Raw genomic sequence first — 23189 nt, 5'->3', positions numbered from 1 at the left:
ATCGTGATTTGTTATAAAACAAGATAGTTGTCATCGTATTAAAATGCCCCCAACAATAAAATTGAACTTGAGGCGAATTAGTTTTCTAGTTAAAAAACAAACATATTTTCCATTTTTGCAAATTGAACTTGAGGCGAATTTGTTCTCTGGTTAAAAAAAAAAACATCTCTTCCACTTTTGCGGAGGTGCGAAAAGTCTGCATTTCCTGCAGCTCCGCACTTCCACATTTATGGGAATTATTGTGATGCTATTAGTTTAAAATGGGTTTTGCTGGGATCGAACCTTTGACCACCCCACCAACCAAATGGCTCTACAATGCACAACCAATAGAACCTCTATCACCAAAGGAACCAAGCAAACAAAATCTCTGCCATTGTTGTTTATTGGGTTACGGTTCGAATGGGCCAACGTATTAATGCATTACAATAAAAATCAACTTAACAAAATTCCTAGCTTTTTCTCCCCACTAATTCCATTGTGCAGGAATGCGGAGGTTCCACACTCCCGCAAAGTGAGATTAACCAATTTCTTTGTTTACCAGAACAAGGCTTATCTAACTAAACACTTTAGCTCTGCACTTCTTCAATTTCTGAGAGACTACAGTCATTAACATGCGTGAATGGTTTTGTTATCACTCAGGTTGTCCCTTGGCTCCTTAAGGGATACGACCGAGGTAACCACAAAGCAATCTTTGGGCTGCAGGTCCTAGCCTACTTGCAGTCAGAGAGGGCTCTCTCTTTATGATTTAACTTTGTTTTGGGTTGATTTTAGGCTAGTTATGGTGTACAAGGGTTTTGTTTTGATTTTGGTGGGATGATTGATGTTTTCAAGTAGGGAGGCATGCATAGTGTGAGAGGTTCAAACCATTGGGCATGGAGTCATGGAGTAGGGCTGTTGGTGCGTTTTCTTGGTCACAAGAGGAATATAGAGCAGGATAGCTACACATGAAACAATCATTCAAGCTAAAAAGGATGAAATGAAGGCTAAGGAATGAAAGGCAACTAAGAATCTCTCATTCAGCTTAATAGAGGGAAGGTGAGTGAACTATATCCAGGAGCAATCAAGAATTCCTAAATAACAGTCATGCATGAATGAAATAGAGCAAATATGAGCCGTGAGGAATTCATATTTATGCCTAAATCAGAAGAAAACATATAGAAGTCACAAAAACTGAGCATAGAGTGCAGCCAAGCAAATTCTAAACTAATCTTTCTTTCTGTGACTTAGATGGTGATATATGTATGATATAAACATATATGAATTGAAAACAGAAGTAAGAAACACTTATTGGGCCATGTAGCAACGCAAGAATTCTATAATTCACTCTTCAGCCATTAATAACACAACATGCAGTCCATCCTCCAAGCTTTTCAGCAGTCTTTGATTATAGAAATTCTCAAATATACAGTGCAAGTCCAGAATGAGAATTATCAACCAACCAACCCTTTAAACAATGAGTTAGGGTGGTTTATATAGGGAAAATATCTAAAAATATCTATTACAGCAGACCTTAAACAGGTCTGAGGGAAATGCGTTCTTTAACCTAATCTTGCCCTGAAATTAATGCAAGAAAATTTCTTTGAGCTGCGCTGGATGCAGCTGTATCAAAATGAGTTAATATGGTGTCCTTTTGGCTCTGTGCTCTTCATTTAGCCATAACTGTGCATCGGGCTTTGATCCCCTGCTCTCGAGTGGTTTTGATGTGCATTAACTGTGATCTGAGAGCCTTAGATGGCTTCACCGTTTTCTTTGACTTTGCTTTGGGGCCTTTAATGTTCACCCGCTTTGGTATTGCCGATCTGATACACTTTGCCGCTTCACTGATACTCTTCAATTTAATCTAGGCTTCATCTTTCCTCTGATACTCTTTTACAGTTGAATTGGGCCGCTTTCTCTCGATTTCCTATGCTTGAAACTGTCAAATCGCCCCCATTCTGCCCTGTTAAGGCAAAAATGGCTGCTGCAAATGCTTTTCGTGGCTTCTGGAAAGCTATCGACGCTGGCTGATTTGAATATGAACATAAACGAAGAAATCCTGTCAAACTGCGAAACTTCGGGCCTGCTGGGAGCCGAGCCATAGGCGGCCTTCCATTTTGACCATTTTTTCTTAGCGATGCGTGATTAGCGCTAATTGCGCATCGAAAACTGCCTCAGTTTTTCATTCCTAGCTCTCTTTGCTGCGATTTCGCCCTTCGCGCCTTCTTTCAGTGATGACGTCCGCATGACGTCAGTGGTGGGTCCCGATACGGCAGTGATGTGGCAGGGTGACGTGGTAGTATGGCAAGGATTAAATCGACGATCGGCAATCGGCGGGGACAGGGGCCGATGGCTTTTATATATGCGACGCGATGGGAGCGATGGCCGATATCGGGAAAGCGATAAGGCATGCGGCTGTGCAAAAATAGGAAATATTGCGAAAATGCCATATATTGAGGTAAAATGAGGTTAGTGGTAAAACTTAAGCTTTTCAATATAACCAAGTTTTACGGGGAAGCGGAGGTATATGTGGATGAATGATGTGATTGCGATAATGAATGGGTGGCGATGCGATATGCTTTCGGGTGTGATAGCAATATCGCATTGACGGATGAGAGGGGGCATATATATATAGGTACAGAAACCCTTGCGACTGCCGATCGCGATGTCGCGATCGGCGGTTTGCTATTGGAGCATGAATATATGTGGGCCAATGAAGTCTTTGCCACCTCCCACAGCAATATCGCGTCAGAGGGGAGGAAAACTCATCGGAGGAGGAAACACTCAATCGGAAGAGGGTTAATGCGATCGGAGGGGAATTCCTTTGATCGGAGGAAGATTTATGTGATCGGAAAAGGCTTTTTAAAGCTTTAGGGAGGGTCCTTAATGCATCGGAAGGGGTTTTTTGTGTTTTGGAAGGAGTCCAAACACCTTAAGAAGATGGTTTTTTTAGCAAAATGAGGGTTCTTACTAAGTTTCAAGTAAACTTAGCAATTCCCAAGCAATATTTATGGTTATATTTCAACCAGAGGAGGGGATATGTAAATAATGGGGATTTTTACTGTATTTTTTAGTATGGGGAGGGGAAATCAGGAGGGATTTACATAATAGAGTTAGGAGTCAATATGAATTTTGTGAAGACAACACTAAGGATAGAAATCTTAGGCTTTAAAGGGGAAACAAGACTTGTATAGGAAATATAAGCATCCTTAAGCAAAGCAGATCTTTACTTAGGCAATGATATCACAAATGATGAAACTTAAGAGATATCAAGCAGATCTTGACCTCTTTGGGGAGGTTAGTGAATGATTTGGGGAACAAGAAGAAGGGGGAGTTAGTCATGCCTCGCTTGAGCTGCTCCAAGGGAAAGTTGCCTTGCACTTGTGATCTGAAGTAACATAACACTTTGAGATACAAAATTGATCACACTTATTCATTCTGCAACCTCAAAACTACTTACCCAGCCTACTCACCTAACATTTTTTCTTCTTTTTGGTTTGGGTGCACTTAGACTTGCAGACCCTAATTATCTTCTTTTCTTTTGACTGCCCTCCTATCTAAATGTACCCTTATCTCTTCCTGGGCTCAGATTAAACAATTGAGCGCCCTTGTTTCTCTGCCTATCTACTCATCTGCCAAGCTTAAGAGGTTTGGGCAGATACTCATTCTCTATCTTCTAGAACAAGCAATTTAAACCTAGGGAAGCCAAGATTGAGCTGTTTGGCTTTCCCTTATCTGTAAAACTCTTCAAAAATGGTATGATTCTTCAAAATGGAACTTCTTGGAAATGTGGAACTTTGCAGCATGAAAAGATGACATATTTGGCATGTAAAACAATCAATCATGAAATATGAAACCTATTGCAATAGGAGGCTAACAGTGGCTCCACTTGGGGATGGTTTTTCAGGATGAAAAGCCAAGAACAGCAGGTCAGAATGCCTTGATCTTCAATTGTTGCTGTAACCTGAAATTCTCCTTCTTCTTAATTCCTTTGACTGAATTCTTATATAAGTTGATATGCAGTATCCTTTTGAGCTGATTTGCCGAAACATTATAGCTCTGCTTCTTGCCTTTTGGGTGCTTGCAATCATATTGAAATCTGCTTGAGCACTTCTTTGTAATTTATTTAAAAAACAGAGATCTGAATTAGAACTTTCTTTGGTCTTTCCTTCAAAATTTGCTGCGTTGTTCCCTCTTATTTGCCTGCTAAAAGAAAAAGTGTTGAAAATACAAATATTAATGTACAGATAGTATACAGAACTGTGCTGCCTTCAACAAATGGGATCATGATAGTGCTTTAGCATTCGGCCGTTGACAGGGCCATCTTCAGCTGTGATGCCATCCAAATTCTTCAGAAAATGTGTGTTGTTGCCTTGAACAACAGAAATAATAAAGGGGCCTTTCCACAGGAAATCAAATTTGCCATGCTTTCCTTTGTCCTCTCTTCTTGAATCCCATCTTAAGACTTTGTTGCCTGTACAGAAATCTTCAGCCTTGGTTCTTTTGAAAAACATTTTCTTGAGCTTCTCTTGTAAGATCTGAGCTCTGTCGTATACTTGCTCTCTTGTTCGCTGCAAATGGATGGTTTGGTTTATTCTTGTTTGGATATCATTTGGCTCTGCCTGAATCTCTTGCAGCAATTTAATAACAGGGACTCCCAAAGAAGAGGGGAACTTGGCCTCCATGCCATAAACTAACTCATATGGACTCATCCCTATGGATCTCTTGGTTGACAATCTGTTTGCCCATAGGGCATTTACAAGCCTTTTGTGCCAGTTCTTCTTGTTCTCCTCCAAGACTTTCTTAATGATGTTAATCAGACTTTTGTTGGATGATTCGACAAAGCCATTCCCTTGAGGGTAATAGGCTGTGGAGTGGCCTACGGTAATGTGGAATTTGTGGCAAAAACTGATCATTTTCTTGGATTTGAAGGCAGCAGCGTTATTTGTAATGATCTTCTCAGGACAGCCAAATCTGGACAAAATGTTGGTTTCAAGGAATTGGATAATGGTGGAGTCATTGGCTTGCCTACATGGGATGGCTTCAATCCACTTGGTAAAGTAATCTGTGGTTGTCAGAATCCACTTATGCTGGCCAGAAGAGGATGGATGGATTTCTCCAATTAAGTCAAGACCCCATTGTTGAAAAGGTCTCTCAGTTGAAACAGGCTTAAGGGGCAAGGGGAGAAGCTTTCTTTTGCCTTCAAAGATTTGGCATTTGTGGCATGAAACAACAAACTTTCTTACATAAGCAAACTAAGAGAGCCAATAGAAACCAGCCCTTAGTCTTTTATCAATAGTGGACTTCCAATATAAGTGCCCTCCACAGTCCCCTGCATGGAATTCTTTTATGACATTTTCAGTTTCATTCATAGTTAGACAATTCAACAATATTCCTTCATGATTTTTCCAAAACAGGGCACTATCTAAGACACAAAACTTCGATGCTTTCACCTTTAAAAATCTCTTTTTGGTTCTGGACAACCATGGAGGAGCACACAGGTTTAACAATATAAAACATATATCAGCATACCATGGGGATTGCAAAAAAGCTTGACTGATCTGTGGAGTCGCCAACTCCTGTTCATTGTCCAGTTGATTAATGTCTAAGACTTGAAAATTGGTTTCGGACATCAGTTTGGCTAAACCTTGTCCCTTTATCAGCTTGGTGGGTCTTATCTCAATGTCATACTCAAGGATATTGGCAATCCATTTGCCTCTTTTGCCTTCTATGCTCTCTTGAGTTAATATTTCTTTTACAACAGCATTTGGTACATAAGCAATCACATGTGAATATAAAATGTAAATTCTGAAATCTTTGATTGCTTTAACAAGGGCATATGCTTGCTTTTCCATGATTTGGTACTTCAAGGGTGCATCTCTAAGGGCTCGGCTGAAAAATGCAATTGGCTTTTCATTTCCCTGATCATCTTTCTGCAAAAGGACAACAGCAATGGTGTGTTCAGATGCAAATGAAAAAATGATGAAATCCCTATCAAATTGAGGACTTGTGAGGACTGGGGCTTGTGTTAAGGCCGATTTTATGTCCTCAAAGGCTTGCTTGGCCTCTAAAGTCCATTTTAACTTGGAATCCTTCCTTAACATGTTATTTAGCAAACTTATCAGCTCGGCCAAGTTTGGGATAAATCTCCTTAGGAAATTGATCTTTCCCAGGAATGCTTGCAATTCTTTGATTTTTCTTGGATAAGGGATTTGAAGGATGGCTTGAATTCTTTCAGGATCAATTCTAATCCCATCTTTTGAAATGATATGGCCTAGTAATTTGCCTTCTTCAAGGCCAAATAAAGACTTCTTGGGGTTCAAGGAAATGCCATATTTCCTACATGTTAGGAACACTTGTCTCAAATGTTTTAGGTGCTCTTGATCAGATTTTGAGAAAGGAGTAAGGTCATCAAGGTAAACCACTAGGAAATCATGGATTTCCTTGGCAAATTCAATGTCCATGACCCTTTGAAAGGTAGCACCTGCATTCTTTAGTCCGAAAGGCATCTTCACATACTTAAATGTTCCCCATGGTGTTGTAAAGGGTGTCTTGTCTTGGTCATCCGGGTGAACAAGTATTTGATTAAAACTTGAAAAGCCATCTAGCAAAGAAATTCTTGAGGAACCCACTACTCTCTGTAGGATGTGGTCCATTTTTGGCAGTGGGTAGTGATCTTTAAGGGAGACTTGGTTCAGATTTCTCAAGTCCACGCATAGTCTAATCTCCCCTGTTTTCTTCCTTGTGGGAACAAGATTGGACACCCATTCTGAAAATCTAATGGGTGCTATGATACCCGCTTTCTCATCAAAAATGGTTGGGTACAGCATTTGACTTGTTGCTTCAGCTATTATAGTTTGCTCATTTTGGCTCATTTGCTGTTGTGGGTCATCCATGGCATCTTCATCAATGTTTAAGCTTGAGAATTCTTGTTGTAAGGTAAGAAAATTGTTGATTTGAGCATCATCCTCAAACACTTGCCAATCTTTGATATTGTTAGGCACAATAGGCCTATGCTTTATCTCAGCAGTAAAGTGGTAGTTGGGCTCAAAGGGCAGCTTGCAAGTGCTAGCAAAAGTAGCTAGACTATGAGCATGCATGTTATGGTTTCTAGAAATCTTGGCAAGCTTGGATTCAGTGAAGGAATTGAGTATTTCTGTGGCAGCAGACCTATAAGCTCTCAGCCTATTGTCATTAGTAACAAAGTTACCCTTCATCTGTTGAATGATCAAACCGGAGTCACCTAAAATGGACACTTTTGCAGCTCCTAGAGCTTTGAGTAGTTTAAGGCCTAAAAAGAGAGCTTCATACTCTGCCATGTTGTTGGTGCATTTGAAGTTTAGTCTGTAAGCATGACCCTCTGCATGGCTATTATGTTCATTGTGAATCCATATTCCTGCCCCTGCTCCTAGCTTATTAACAGAACCATCAAACTCTAAATACCATGTGATTTCTTGCTTGTGGTTAGTATTAAGAGTTTCAGTCATTTTAGGATTGGGCGGACCTAGGTTTTGTGTTTCATGTGGTTCTTCCTGTATACTGGTTGCACTAATTGTTTTAACAGTTTGACAGGTATGGGCAACCGACTCTTGATTGGTACTTGTTTCTTGTTCTAAAGGCAAAGGCTTCTCGTCAGTGGGATGGCAGTTGTCATCATTGAACAATATAAAGGAATCCATATCAGAATGGATTGAGTAAATGGGAAAGTTTTGGGGTTTTTCCTCACTACTTACCACATACTTCATCAGTGTTTCTCTATAAAGTCTCTTTGGTTGCCCAAAGACTGAAATAGTGGCATAGGAGAGGTCTAGTTGGAGAGATCCTTGGAGTTTTGCTCCCTAAGATATTGATAAGAGCATGCCATACTTTGGTGGAATGTCAGCAACCACCACGTCCATTAGGATCGTTTTGTTGGGAAATTGGACTAAAGACACACAAAGGTCTTTGATTAAGCCTAAACACTTGACCTGACTAGAATCAAATGAGAATAAGTCTTTGTAGGGTCTAGTGACATCAAGGTTAGCTTCTCCATTGCAACTTTGGGAATTAGATTGTGTGAAGCACCTGAATCAAATATAGCATTGTGCAACACTTTATCATGAATGTGCAAACTGACGTAAAAGGGTAGAACAGCTCCATGTCCTGATTTACCATTGACTTCAGGACCAAAAAGTAATTCAGGCTGATTATCTAAGACATTAACATCATCCCTGTTCTCTGGCATTTGCAGTGATCTTTTGATTTGATGTCTGTACACATCATGTTTGGAAAGCTCGGAGAGAGGAATAAATATCTTTAATTTACCAATTTCTGCTTCTAAATAAAATGGTTTTTATGACTGTGTTTTAGTATTGTGACTAACAGATTTTCCCTTTTCAATTGTATCTTTAGTGATCTTCTCTTGGTTATCAGTGACTTCTTGAGATTGCTCTGTTTTGGGAAGGCTTTGAGGAGTGCTATTTACATTGTCTTTTGAGGGAAAGGATACAAAAGGCTGGTTATTAGAGGGCTGCATGTCAGATACATCCTCTATGGTTACTTCTTTTAATTTTGGGTCTGTTTTATCAGCAGGTTCTGTGATAACGACCTTGTCTTTTACTTTCTTAGCTAGCTTGGCATCCTTTGGCTTGATGGGATCAGACACATCAATGGTTCTTGTTCTCAATTTGTATTGTTTATGGACTTCGTAGACAGCTGAATCATAGCCTTGTTTGAAGTCAAAGGACTCTCCAGACTTGGTCTGAAATTGCTTTATATCATGGTCATCTTGGTCTTCTTGGGTTAGAAATACTTGTTGTTCACTTTTCAAACCCATCAAGTTTATGTGATTGTCCTCTACCTACTCACTAGATGTGGATGCTTCAGCATAGTTTTCATGAAAAGGAGGTCTTATATCATGGTCAGGACTTGCCCTTCCAACGTTTGGGTTCTGATTTTTTCTAAAGTTTGGATTTCTGATAGGATTGTTTTGCTGTCCTTCCCATGAGGCTTTTCTTTCAATAGTTCCCATTCTATTTTCAAAGCTTTCCATACCTTTGACGATTATGTCCAATTTTTGCTCAAAGGCTGAAGGTTCATCTTTGAAAGTGGTTCTTCTCTCAGCTCTTGCTCTATTTCGCTTGGCAATCAGATTTGCCTCCACGCTAACAACTACATTCTGCATGTCTGCTAAGGTTTGAGGGGCTCCTTCCCTTAACTGATAAGCCACGTCTGAATCAAATCCATCAGGGAATTTGTATAAAGCAAGATCAATGGAGGTCTAAGGTTTTGTGGAATAGCGTTATAAACCTTGTTAACCTAGCACAATAGTTTAAGATAGCTTCTTGAGGGCCTCTTTTGATAGTGTCATACTCGGATAGTATGTGCAGAGGGTCCTTCTTCTTCTCCCATCTGTTAAGAAATGTTTGGTAAAGGGCCTCTGGGTCAGCTATGGAATTTGCAGCAAGTGCTCTAAACCAAGACCTTACATCTCCTGTTAAACTTTGGACAAAAATCTTCATTCTTACACTATCATCATCTATTTCATAACTCTCAAAATAGTCCTGTATTTTCTTGGTATGTTGCAGGGCTGTGCCAGAACCAGTACCATCAAAATATGTGATTTTGGTTTGATAATCCTGAGGCATAGCCCCTGGATTTGCAAGTAACTGTAAAGGTGCATATCTGTTAGCCATATTTACAGGGATAAGTGGAAAGACTGGAATAGTTGGAAGAGCTGTAATAACAGTGGTGGTAGTGGTAGTATGCGCAGTGAATGGAGGTGTGGAAAAGGTGGTTGGAGAGGTGGATGATGAACAAGGGGAAGTGGGGTTTGAACGAAACAAAACTTTAACAGGGGTTGGAAAACAGCTCAGCTGAACTGTTTCAGGACTAGAATCAGCAAACTCTTCTTGTTTTTGTTTGCTAAGGTTTCTAGAGATTAGATTGGGATTTTCAAAAACAGCTGGTGGATTTGGGTCTGGGTTTGACCTGGTATTATGTGTTTTCTTCTTGGGAGGCAGCTTCTAACTTGTTTTTTGGAATTTTCTAAATAAGTTTCCTAGTGGAGTCGCCAGGTCTATTGTTAGTTGGAGGCGGGAGTGCTTAACAATTTTGCTAAAAATTGCGTATTATATAACTCTAATGTTTTCCTTACATATACTTCATGCTTAACTACAGTGTAAAATAAAGGAGCAGGCCATGGCAAGCTAAGATAAGCTTCCTAGGTAACTAAGTGCTTATACATTACTGTTGGATACGTTCAATGAGAAAAAATTGTAAGCAAAATCAACTTTGAATTTTCCAATGGAGGTGCTACAGTGGGGGAATTGCTCTCCCTCTCTCTAATATCAGTGTTTGGCATTAAAGATGAAACTCATCTCCATTCCACGTTAAATTTGGTGCGAACTAAATCAATACCCTAGCTTCGAATAATGTGCAATCTAGTTGTGCCTACCTTGTTATGCCATTGAAGGCGACCTATAATCAATGAATTCGAAGCAATCATGGAGAGAAACAATATGGATGTTGTTGCGAAGGTTGCAACATAATAATTAGTGTGTGCTCGTTGTTGTTTGATGGTCCTCAAGTGATCATTGTGTCAAGTTTTAAATTATTAAAACAAAAAACATCATTGTACTGTGAGCTTTAAGGAGCACTTTGCAAGTTTGGCATCAAATGTATGCTATATGCCTTTACATGTGTTTTAATAATATATTGATACTAACGATACAAGAATGGAGAAGCCTGCCTGCACATATAAAGCTCATCATCCTTAGGTTATTTTCATTGAAATTGACCTTCTGTGCATTCAAATTTTTATACTACAATACATAAAGGACAATAACATCTCTCGAATCTCAGTTGATGCTAAGAAATTCCATGTCAATGAATTCAGTTGCTTTTACATTTAGCGACATGGAAAATACTCACATCTTAAAACTCGTTTCAACTTGATTAAGTATAAAATGTTAAAGTGAGCTGCAACTTTTGTGACATAGGCTGAAAATTGGCCCCAGAATGTTATAATTCCGTTTTGTTGTTTCCAGTACTACCCCAATGAAAATGAATCCAAGATCCATCAAATATAATCGATTCTCAATTGGATGAGGTTCCCTTGTTGATTGGAAATCATGTTCCGCTTGTGAACATGGTCAATCGGTGCATGGGGATGGTTATGCCTGTAATTAAAAAGATTCATGGGCTTTTAAATTGCAAAATTTAGGATATCAACGGTGAAATATTTAAATTTCTCTTTATGAAATAGTGGTGATGAATTCCAAGTTTGCTTTGTACAATTGTTTAGCTTCCCTATCTATGTAAAGGAACTACAACTGCCTCAGTTTTAATATTATTGGGCAGAGCATTAACATAATAGTGTGTACACTAAATGGCCACTCACAAAATTGGTTATTTTATTTTTTTATTTATTTTTTAATTATTGGTCACGTGCACATATACCAAAAATAAAATTCCCTCTACTAGGGGAATTATGTTCCATTAGACATTGTTAAGCTAATAAAAAATTAGAAAAATGATTTTCACAAAAGTAGAATTTTTTTTGAATTTACCAGAAAATATAAATACCAAGCATTTTCCTGAAACTTTGGTTAAAATTGAAAAAACACAACAAAATAATGCAAAGTCAACATATTTTGACCATGAAGGGAATGTTATAGTCCCTCCTGAGGTAGAGACTAATAAACATATTAAATTTTAATAATGATAAAAAACATAAATATACTAAATTTTCTCATGTTTTCATTCTATATTTCTTTTTAAAGAGTTATAGACTTTTTCTGGTGTCTTAGTGTATATTTCATTTTAAAGAGTGACAAACTTTTTTCTAACCAAAAAAGATAATTATGATTTTTTATTATTTTAATGATTTATTTACAAATTTGTTAAATTTATGAAAATTTCAATATTTTTGATGATTTTGAAAGTGAATATATTAGGAGCATGGTGTGGTTAGGATTGATACAACTTAAGCAGGCCTAATGGTTAGGAGCACGTGTTTCCTCCTAAAAGGTTGCAGGTTCAAAACCAAAGGGGGTAGAGTATGTATGCCTTCGTAGACTTGGCAATCAAATCACTCCACGGAGGTGGATCCCTTGTCCCATAAACCAAAGGTTTGGATGTGATCTTAAAATTGGATTGCTGCACAGAGGTGGAACCCTTGTCCCATAAAACAATGGGGTCTCATACACCAATTTGGTGTATGGGTTGGATGTGATTTTAAAATTGGATAATAATATCCCTTGTCCCATAAAACAAGGGGGTCTTATACACCAATTTGGTGTATGGTTTGGATGTGATCTTAAAATTGGATTATAATAATTATTTTCTTTGGGCCCAAAGTATGACCTAAAACTGCTTCTACTTGGTTAAGATCTTGTCTTTGTCCTATGTGGGGAAACATGTTAACAACCCAACACTTAGAGGCATCTGGAAGGAGTGAAATCATGCCCCCTTGCGGACCGTACTTAAATAAACAAGTTAATGGCCCAAGGCCTAGAGACATATGGCAAGAGTGAAAGCATGCCCCCTTGTGGATCGTACTTAAAGAAATGGGTGAATGGCGCCGAGAGACATATGGCAGGAGCGAAAGTATGCCCCCTTATAGACTACCAATGCCAAATGGTAATTCCAGGTGGCATGGTTTTACTTGAATAACAGTGATGAGTGAGTCAAATTGGATAATAATAATTATTTTCTTTGGGCCCAAAGTATGACCTAAAACTGCTTCTACTTGGTTAAGAGCTTCTTCATACGCAAGGAAACAAGTTAACAACCCAACACCTATAGGCATCTCACAGGAGTGAAATCATTCCCCCTTGTGGACCGTATTTAAAGAAACGAGTTAATGGCCCGAGGCCTAGAGACATATGGCGGTAGTGAAAGCATGCCCCCTTGCGAATCTTACTTAAAGAAACGGTTTAATGGCCCAAGGCCTAGAGACATATGGCACGAGTGAAAATATGCCCCCTTATAGACCACCAACACCAGCTCGTAATTCTAGGTGGTGTGATTTTCCTTGAATAACAATAATGCATAAATTTGCATTCGAGAATAATAGTAATAGTTGCCCCATTCTTACTTTGACAACGAAATTATGATAAGTTTTCCTACTCTCTTAAAAAAATATTTTATTTAAATCCTAATCAATTTAAATTGATAAAAATGATTTATTAAAATTACCCAATCGAAAGTCCTCACATTAATTACAGTACTCACATTGATCACAGATATACTAGAAATAGAGAAGACCAAAGTACTTGCATATAAGATCTCCCACATGGGTAAGCATCAAAGGCATGATTACTTTACTAGAAATGGAGAAGACCAAAGTACTTGCATATAAGATCTCCCACATGGGTAAGCATCAAAGGCATGAGTACTTTATCAATTAGAAAAACACACTGAAAGAGGATAATCGTTGAGAAATGAAAGAGAGGTTAAGTGAAGAAAATATCTAATTTACCAATGAATAGATCATTCGATATTTCATTCTATATAAATCAGGTTACATTAAATGTATAAATAAAATATATTAATATATACATTTAATAGAGTAATTTTTTTTAATTAATAAATGTATAAATAAAATATACAAATTCAAAAGAGTAAAATTTTATTTCCTTTTATATAAATTAGGTTACATTAAATGTATAAATAAAATATATAAATCTAAAATAGTAAATTTTTTTAATTGACAAATAGGTGTAGTTTAACTTAATATAATTTCAAGATTTTTTGATGTTTAAAATACATTTTTGAATGGATAAATGAATTTTGCATCTTAAACTCAAGTTTTAAAAAATATGTTTCATATTTTATTTAAAATTAATCACGAAAAATGTAGTGAAAAATGTCATTTCATTTATAAGTTAGACTACACTTTAACAAATATATTTATTATTATTATAATACCATTGTTCAATTGATTAATATTTAATAGTAATAGTGCTTGAAGCTTGATTTTCATTTTCATAATGGAAATGGATTCAAGGCCATTAAAAATCTATTGATCACCTAAAATTTTAAAATATAACAAATATAATTCAAATTTCCCATAATTTATACCTATTAAAATCCTAGTAATTTTAAATTACACAGTAAAAATGTAATCTCAAAACCCTAAATAAACATATGCCCAAACAATTACTCAAACCAACTATAGCTCGCGATTAAGTAGGAATCCATTAATTACTGTTTACGACACCGTGGAGGCGTGCATAACGTGCAAGTGCGTGGGCATGGACGAGCAGACGATGGAGTGGTATTGCATGTGCCAGTCAATATACAACCCTGATTTATTGATGATACAGTGCAACCCCTGCCAATGCTGGTATCACACCTCCTGCCTCAACATTCCAAAGTCCAAAGCACGAGCCCTCTTAACTTACGTGTGTCCCTCTTGTAGCTCCTCCTCTGCATCTTGTTCATCACATCCGAGTACAACTGACAAAGATTCATATAACGAAGTTTGAGCATCAGTTGTTTTCCACCCGAATTTAACTGTAATAGTGACTTTAACATTACACATTACACCCAATGACGCTGAAAATGAATTATTAATTTGTAATAATATTTTGTTTTTATAATACTAAATGTGAATAGTTGGATTGAAAATTATATCCCCTTGTCCCATTTAAAAAATCAAATGTTTTTTTTTGTTTCATAATGGAAAACCTATCATTTAAAAAAAATGAAATGTTATTATAAAAAAGTTTTGTTAAATTGAAATATATTATAAATATTGTAAAATTGAAATATAATGATCTATAGAGATCTAATATAATTAGTTTTTTTATTGTGTTTTAAAATTGTTTTTATTTGATTAAGAGTAGATTAATTTTGGTAAAAAGTCAAATCATGAGTGCTTTTAAATTGGTAAGCTAATTATTTATATATTTATATTTATATATATATATATATATATATTAATTAAAAAAAAATATTATTTATTTAAAAATTTAGATTTGATTTGCTATGTGTTCTACTCTCTCAACTTTATTTTCATTGGATTTGTTAGCTAAGAGAGTGATGTGAGAACAAAAAACAAAATTCCATATACTATATCTAGGACCAAAGTGTTGCTCTGAGTCGAAATCCTAGGCCCTGCAAAACCATTGAGCATGAAAGCCCCTTCACACAAAGGCTCCCCACAATTCACCAAGAACAAACAACCAAACCAGATAAACACAATACCAACATAATCAAAGACCATGTTGGGCCACAAGATGGGTCTTGGGATAATTGAGATTACCAATTCACAAGGGAGCCCCTCTAGACAGTGAGGCCTCCCATAACAGAGTCACAAACCGGATGCTCATGACGCCACTGCAATTGATAGCAATTCAAACACTGATCATTCTCATCATTGCCTTAATCACAAACCCAACAAATCCCACCTTCCTTTGCAACCACACCTAGCTTTGCTAATGTAGCTAGCTACACTACGACACAACCACAGAGAAGTGGGTATGCAAAGTGAGTTAGCCTTTGCATACTCCTCTATGATCTTGATACCACCCTCCTGTGCTCCCATAACCATTACAAGGCTCTACCTTCATCTATCCTCATGCAAACTTATAACTAAAGTGCGAGGGATGAACATTCCAAATGTCTTGCCTCTCTCGCACCACTTGTGTTCATGCCACATGATCATCTAACATCTCCGTTCTCGAGTATTAATGCCTTGCACCCATCACTTGAATGCCTAGGGACTCACACCCCATCAGGGTAATATAGTTTTTTTTAATATTTATAATATGTCATTTTTTTATTATTTATAAATATAGTCAATAGTAATTATTTCACAATTAAATCAACTATCTCAATAAAATAAACAACATAACAAAATTATCTTTCATCCTTTTTCATCTTTTTATATTATTTATAACATTAAAAAAGTTATACATCTTTTTTTTTTTAATTATTTCAATTTTTAGTTTTTTTAAGTACTAATAAATTTAGAAAATTGGTCCATACTCTACCTCTCATGTGCATGTTTAAACTTGTAAATGAATTTAAGCATAAGCTTATCTAGTTAACTCCGATGATTTCTATGGATTTATGGAGAAAAACTATAAAATGTGATATGAGCTATAAATTTTCCTCAACCAAAAAGATATATTTAACATAATTATATTAATAAAATTATTGATATATAAAACAATTTTTTTTTTCTTTTTACATTAATTATAACTTAGCTCAATTTTATTGTTAATTTTAGATTAAAAAATAACTTATTCTTATCGATGGTTAAACATCTCGCTATGAAAAGTCATGAGGTCAATTCTCCTCCACACCCATAGAAATTAATCTCCTCGGCAAACGGATCGCTCTAAAATTTACATATTTCACTTACAAGCTGATCCTTATAAAATCTACCCTAAACTATTTATATAGAGCAGCAGTCACCAATTTCTAAATTCCGTAAACTACATTAAAAAAAAAAATCATTTTCTAAAAATGAATGAACTAAATAATAAAGTCACTCCTTTCTAATTTAAAAATGTATCAAGATAAGAATCGCTCATTATACCTATATATAAAAACCCTAGTCCCTACTCTCAAAGGTATAAATTAAAACCCTAATCTCAAGTTCAGAAATGCAACCATGTCTACTAGAAATTGAAATCGACCTATGTGAAGGATTGTGCTCAAGTGTTATGTTGTGTGTATCTGAATTAAATTGCAATGCGCAAGTCCTTAACAATGGGGAGATCTGTGATTATTAACTCTCATGGCCGTGTGGTCGCGTGGCTGAGTATGGTGCTGCTGTTAGTGCTAAGCGAAAGTATTAACATTCAAAATTGCGGCAGCACTAGCGAACTGTGTTGCAGTAAGTGGGGATACTACGACACCACTTCAACTTATTGTGACAATGTTTGTCGGAGCAGTCTCAGGTGGAGGATCTCCAAGTGGCAGAGGCAGACCATGGCGGTGACGTTAGTATCGGAGTTGCAGAGGATATTAGTTGAGAAATTTCCCGTGACTTGTGAGTGTCAAGAAATTACTGTGGACAAATGTGCATAGCAGAAATAGATTTGGAAAAACCCTAGAAAGACAACGCAAAGGTTTTTTTGTGGGTTAGTTCCGCACTGGTGAGAGGCAGCACCTGCCAAGATGGTGCTGCATTGACCATAAAACGACCAGCAACCTAGATATCTTCCATGACATAAGCGAATGGAGGTTCTGTGTCGAAGAAATTGGTGTGAGAGGCAGCTTGACAAGTTTTCATCCAAACTTTATATATGTATATGTATGGGACAGGTCAATTTTATCGAATCAACTTTAAGGGATTGTTATTGTTGTTTTAGTAAATTTGAGTCCGTTAAATAATCAACAATTTGGATATCTTCCAGGTAGTTAGACAAGTTTCTATCCAAACTTTTTGTACATGGACTTAAAAAATAAAAACATGGGACCAGGGTCTGGAGGTTAATTTCTTGGGATTGAGTTTAAGGGGATTTTTATTGTTGTTCTTGTAAATTTGACTATTAAGTTATTTTTAGTTTTGGGCTCTAAGTTTATGGGTTTGTTTCTAGGCTTTCATCTCCCATAAAACCTATTTAAAAGATGGATAGATTAATATACAACAGTATCTTTAAATACCACTATTTCTATCAGTACACTGTGATCCCAACAAGAATGACAGGTGAAACAGATTGCACTTGCTACCATTCTGTTATGGTAAATTAGAGACGATAAAATAGATACCATGCAGTTCAACTCTTTCTCAACATGGACTCTGAAACATTGGGTCAAATAGTTGCCGAAAGAGCAACAGGTGCTGGCCAGAGTCCCAAATTCCAATGTTCATAGTATCGTGGTCACCGTTGGAATTGTGTTTAATGAAGGAACCGAATGGAGTTTGTTTGGTAGTTAATGTTGTTTAAATTTGCTGAAGTTATGTTGATTGTAGATTTTGAGAATATTAAATTAATTTGCTGAAACTATATTGATTGTAAATTTTGAGAATATGCGAAATTTATATCAATTGTAGATTTAGATAATATGTTGAGAAACTCTAATGTTTTGAGCACTCTCCTGACCATCAAATTCTTCCAAGACTGCTGAATTGCGCTCCAATACAAAGAGCTTGAATTTGTTTTAGAATGTGTTCGTTGGGTTCTTCCTAGATGAGAGATATATAAACTGAAAAAGTTGTTGCAATTAGACCTCTTGGCCAACAATTTCTCCAATGACTTTCTTGCTTGATTTAGATGGGTTCCTAAGCTTGAAGTATTCCTCTTCGGCTAAAATGTGTCTGGAAACCTATTGTCTCACTCTATTCCCGTTCATTCCAATAATCTGGCCTATGTCAAAATTTTCTTAACAATCTGCACCTTTGTGGAGTTGAGCCATAAATGGTACACTTCCTCTTCTACCCATATGAGTCCATTTAATGACAATACATGTGGCATAGTATTATGACGTTCATCTTCATTTTATCACCAATATTAAAAGCATTGCTCAGTAATGACTTTTACCTTGTAGGACTGTAGGATAATTTGGTTCATAGAGCAGTACGATATCTCTATCTTATATTGGTTTCATCAATTTGTTACAAACAAAAGATGCATCTATCCCCATGGAATCATATTAATCAGTTCCTTGCACCAAAGAGTTTGTTATGCACTGACACAATAGGCAAAGAATAAGCGTATTGGGCCTTCATCAAAGACCACAAGAGATCAACCATCCAAACTTGGTAACAATTCACAATGCAATTAGAATTTGTCTCTCAATAGCATCGTTAATATGAGCTAGGCAAATATATTTGAAACCATTTATAAAAAACTACTTAGAATTAGTAGGCCAATTCAAGTTGAAATCTCGTGGTGGCTCCAGATATAAATTGTCTAGCGTTGCTGCCTATAGCTGAAGGGTGGTGATTAAGCTGTGCAAGGCATCCATTTAATATTCCATATGAGAAATTTTCTGCTTCTATGACTTTATGAGGTCGAGGGTGCCACACTCTGAGGCACAAAATTGGCTCACTAGGACTTGAAGCTCATTGATTTCTCTTTTCAATTCTGCATGTTCAACCCGACATCAGGAGAAAATAGATGAAACAGAGAGGTCAAAATTAGAAGAGCCAAAATCCATTTGTGGGATGGACGCAGATCGAAAAAGAGAATAGATATTTGAAGCCACGCACTTCCAAATGGGAATTGCTGCCCCTGGGCAGTCAATGAGAGTCTAGGTGCTCCAACTTCAAACCGATGATAATATGTCCCCACCACTACCACAATAGAAGGGGGCACCAAAATATTTCAATGAACTAAAGTTAAACCAGATATAGCTAGAAGTCGTTACCTCAACACCAGGAATGGTGGAGCACCAAAAAGACTAGCATCAATGGAACTGCAAGCACAAACAAAGTGCTGCATTAGAAGAGAAATTGAGCCTCCAAGAGTCCCAACCTTTCAACGCCACCCTTCTAGTCCAAATCCCCATTCGACAATTCCTCAATGAGAGATGGAGAACCAACAACTTGTGGAGCCAATTTATGAATATTTGCGAGCATTTGCCTCTCAATTATTCTGCATTAGCATCCATATCCCACGCAGGGTCCTGCACTGCTTCATAATTACCCTCGTTGTCCCAATAAGCCCTCATCCATTGCCACCCCCACCCTCACTGGAAACATATAATATATATCTGTCGCGACAAACATATACTCAATCTTACTTTGAAATTGAATTCATGCACTGTTCAGATCCCACACAAAGGTCATGAGATCTTCCTACAAAAATTCTTCATGCCAATATGTTTGCATTGCCACTAATCCCTCTCATTGGACAGAAATTGCATCCTCTCCTTGATACAACTCATGTGCAAAGATATACATCCACTGCGCCATGAAAGGAGACATGTATGAATAGAATTGTCTAGAGATTGATGTGCAAGGTTGCATAAGGGGAAATATGATGAGGTTTGGGAGAGGCGTGTGGAGTTCAAAGAATCACGGATCCACATGAGTTGATGCCACAAAAGAGGAACAAGAAATATGCCATGAAGACAATACTTTGGGAAATGGCATCATAGGGGCGAGAGGGGAAGAGAGGAGCGGCTAGGAAAGAAGGGGACACAAGATAAAGGGGAGGGGAGGGATAGAAAATGAAATAATAATAAGGCAAGGCACTCAAACAGGTGGAGAACGGGGCTATTTAAAAGGATAAGCAAGAGACGAGCGACCTATGGAATAAGAACATAGCCACCAAATTACCATTTATTTCATCTTTTCCTTCTTCCAATAAGAAAGCCTTGTTAACGAGGAGATCATATTATGACTTAAGGAAACAAATAATATGGAAAGGCGAGAGGGATGAGAAGGTATGGAGCATTCTTTTTATTCTAGAGAACAATACTTGCATCACATTATCTTTAGGAGTAGAGTTTAGCTTTAAATATCTAATGATGAGGAAAGAGTCCCCTACGATGACTATATCTTTGATTCCCCTTGAGTTACCCATGAAAAACCTATACATTTTACCCTGGTTATTGGATTTCTTGCCTAAGCCCTGCGAGAATTTATCCATAATTATTCCTTCAGGATTTATGATAATCTCTCCCCCTCTTGGCACCCCTAACATTATTTTAAATTATTATTAATTATCAAATAATTAATATGTAAGTTAACATTTATATTTTAAAACAACATGTAACAAGATTTTTAACCATGGAGATTTACCCTCATTTTATTATGAAGATTCTTAACCATGGAAATTCACCCTTATTTTATTATGATATTTTTTAGTTTATAAATAGGCTTTGCTACAATACTTTGAGTTACTACCATAGCTTATCAATACCACATACCCAAAAACACCTTAAATCATTTCATATAACATTTTTTTAACGAACAACTATGGGGTCTTATATATTATAAGAGATATGGTTTGCAGGCTAACACCTAAACATCAATTTCTTCATCTACATCTTCTATTGTTCAATATTTCCAAAGAAATATTCTTATTTTCCCTCCCGTGGATCACACTATTCTATATAAACTATTATATGTATACACTCTCTAAAAAACTCCTAAAACTTTTATGTATCAACAATACAAAAATTAATCGTTATTTTGGTTTTATTTTGCTTTGATTTTTGGTTTTTCTTGGTGAGACATTTTTCCCTTTCTTCCCGATTTGTATCCGTTCGGTGGTTTCTAATGATTTTGGTTGAACATTCTAGCTCTGGTTCTTGATATCTTCTTCAATTTTCTGGTCTTCTGAAGAGGTTGCCTCTCCAACTTTTTGCTGGTTTCTTTTCTAGGGGAGTCCATTTTCCACACAGTTTAGTTTTTTTTTTTGAGTCTGGAGGATCCTCTTATGTTTCCCCCTGTTTTGTCTCTAGTGCATATTCTTTGTCAGCACTAGATTCATATATGGTTTCTGATTCTTTATTCCCCTGATTAATCCCCATTGTGTTTTCTTTGGCAATGCCTTCTTCAAATTTATTGTTTGAGTCTTTCAATTCCTGGTGCTCTTCCTCTTTATATAACGTATAATGATCACCCTTCGCTCCTTCCCACCAATTTGACCTCTGGAATTTTCTCCAATCTTTATTGCCATACTGCTTGGGGTGGTTTTTAAACATGTGCCCTATTTCATAACATGTTCTTCACCTGAATGCAACATTTTTGTAATCTAACGTTTGAGCCCAAACATAGTTTGGGGCCTTCAATTTTTTTTCAGCGGGAAAGCCCTTACTGAAGTCCATCTCCAAATAAATGCGGGTATAAGATGTTTTATAATAATACTCACTAACCAGACAACCACAACAAAATATTCCAAGAGTGTTCCCAATAGATGTTAACATTTAAATGTTCCAGAAATGCAATGGGAGATTCATGATACTTACTCAAAATGGAGTCATGGAGATTGAAGTCGTAATTGGATCAAAAGTGGGAGACCATGGTTGCATGAATAAATAAACGCTACCACAAAACCACATACAAGATTGGCAAATAACATTCTTATCCTTGATGTTGTCAAAGAAAACAACGAAAAATCCTGAGCCGTGGGGTAAATATTCAAGTCATATGACATATGGGGCTTCCAGGATTCAAATATCCATTTATACAGATCTATCAGCCATGGCCAAAAACCATTGGACCAACAAACCAATCCTTGCCCTGAGAAAAACTTTTCGTCGTTGCATGCTTCCTTGTCTAGATTCATATCAATAGGAATTTTTTTGAACAATGATGAGGATAGAGTCTAACTTCAAATTGGAGCTATAAGAGGCAGAAGATGAGCCTACCTTTCCATTTGACATACCAACAATAGGGACTGTATTCATCACAGAGTCACCAAGTTTTTCCATTATTCCGAAAGCCGCAAAAAATTGCAAAAAACTACTCAATCTAGATATAGATCAAGTGGCTAGAGTGAAACCCTAACCACCACGAAGGTTTTCCAAAATCTCCATTCAACAAGTCTAATTCATTATCAATAAATAAATAGTAAATATTTATTTCATATAACACTTTTTTTGCTAAAGCAAGAGTCGGACCTTCTATTTCAATAATCAGTAAATAAAATACATAAAATACAATATTCCTCGGTAAGCTGTGGACCAAGGAGAAAACCCAACACTAACTGTTAACGGGCCAGAGGCAAAAGCCCCGATCCCTACAACCAAACCTCAAAACTCTCAAAAGAAATACACTGTGGAAACCGGCAAGCAAGAATCTAGAGTTGGACCCGAAGCGGAACAAATGTGCCGTTCTATAAAGATTTCATGTCTGCATAACTCACAACCCACGAATCTGTGGAACGAATAAGATAGGCGCTTCCCGCCAAGAACAATTTGCTTCCCGCCAAGAGTACTAAACACTAACTCCTCCCGCCATTTTCCTGACTTGCATCTTTAATCTCAACCGTCGAACCATCTCACCCGATCCTATGGCTATGGTTGATATCGTTGTGCTTAGAAGCACAAAATTTACCCATATGGACCCCCCAACATGCTCGATCAATCCCATCCGTAGATCCGCCTTGCAAGATCCGACGGTTGAGGATTGTATTGCACTGGTCTTCATCACCAAAAAATAGCATGCGATGAGGGTGGTATTCCATCCGATCCCACTGCCACGTGGGGTTCGCTGAATGGAATCACTCCCAAATTGGAAAAACCACTTCTCGCTTGCAAGGCTTGTGATCACCAAAAAACCGCCCTAGATGTGGTATTACGAACAAAGAAGAAAAACT

General features: G+C 37.1%; 1 pseudogene; it reads left to right on the top strand.

Annotated features, from left to right (window-relative positions):
- Window positions 1–2221: 2221 nt before the first annotated feature.
- Window positions 2222–23189, top strand: part of LOC149186309 (alkaline ceramidase TOD1-like) — a 53491-nt pseudogene continuing 32523 nt past the window's right edge.

Source organism: Pinus tabuliformis, chromosome 3_1 (assembly GCF_031772625.1).
Source record: "Pinus tabuliformis cultivar Carrire ecotype Pingquan chromosome 3_1, CPIR1, whole genome shotgun sequence".
NCBI lineage: Eukaryota > Viridiplantae > Streptophyta > Pinopsida > Pinales > Pinaceae > Pinus > Pinus tabuliformis.
Note: the sequence above shows the minus strand (reverse complement) of the source record. Positions and strands in the feature narration are given on the sequence as shown.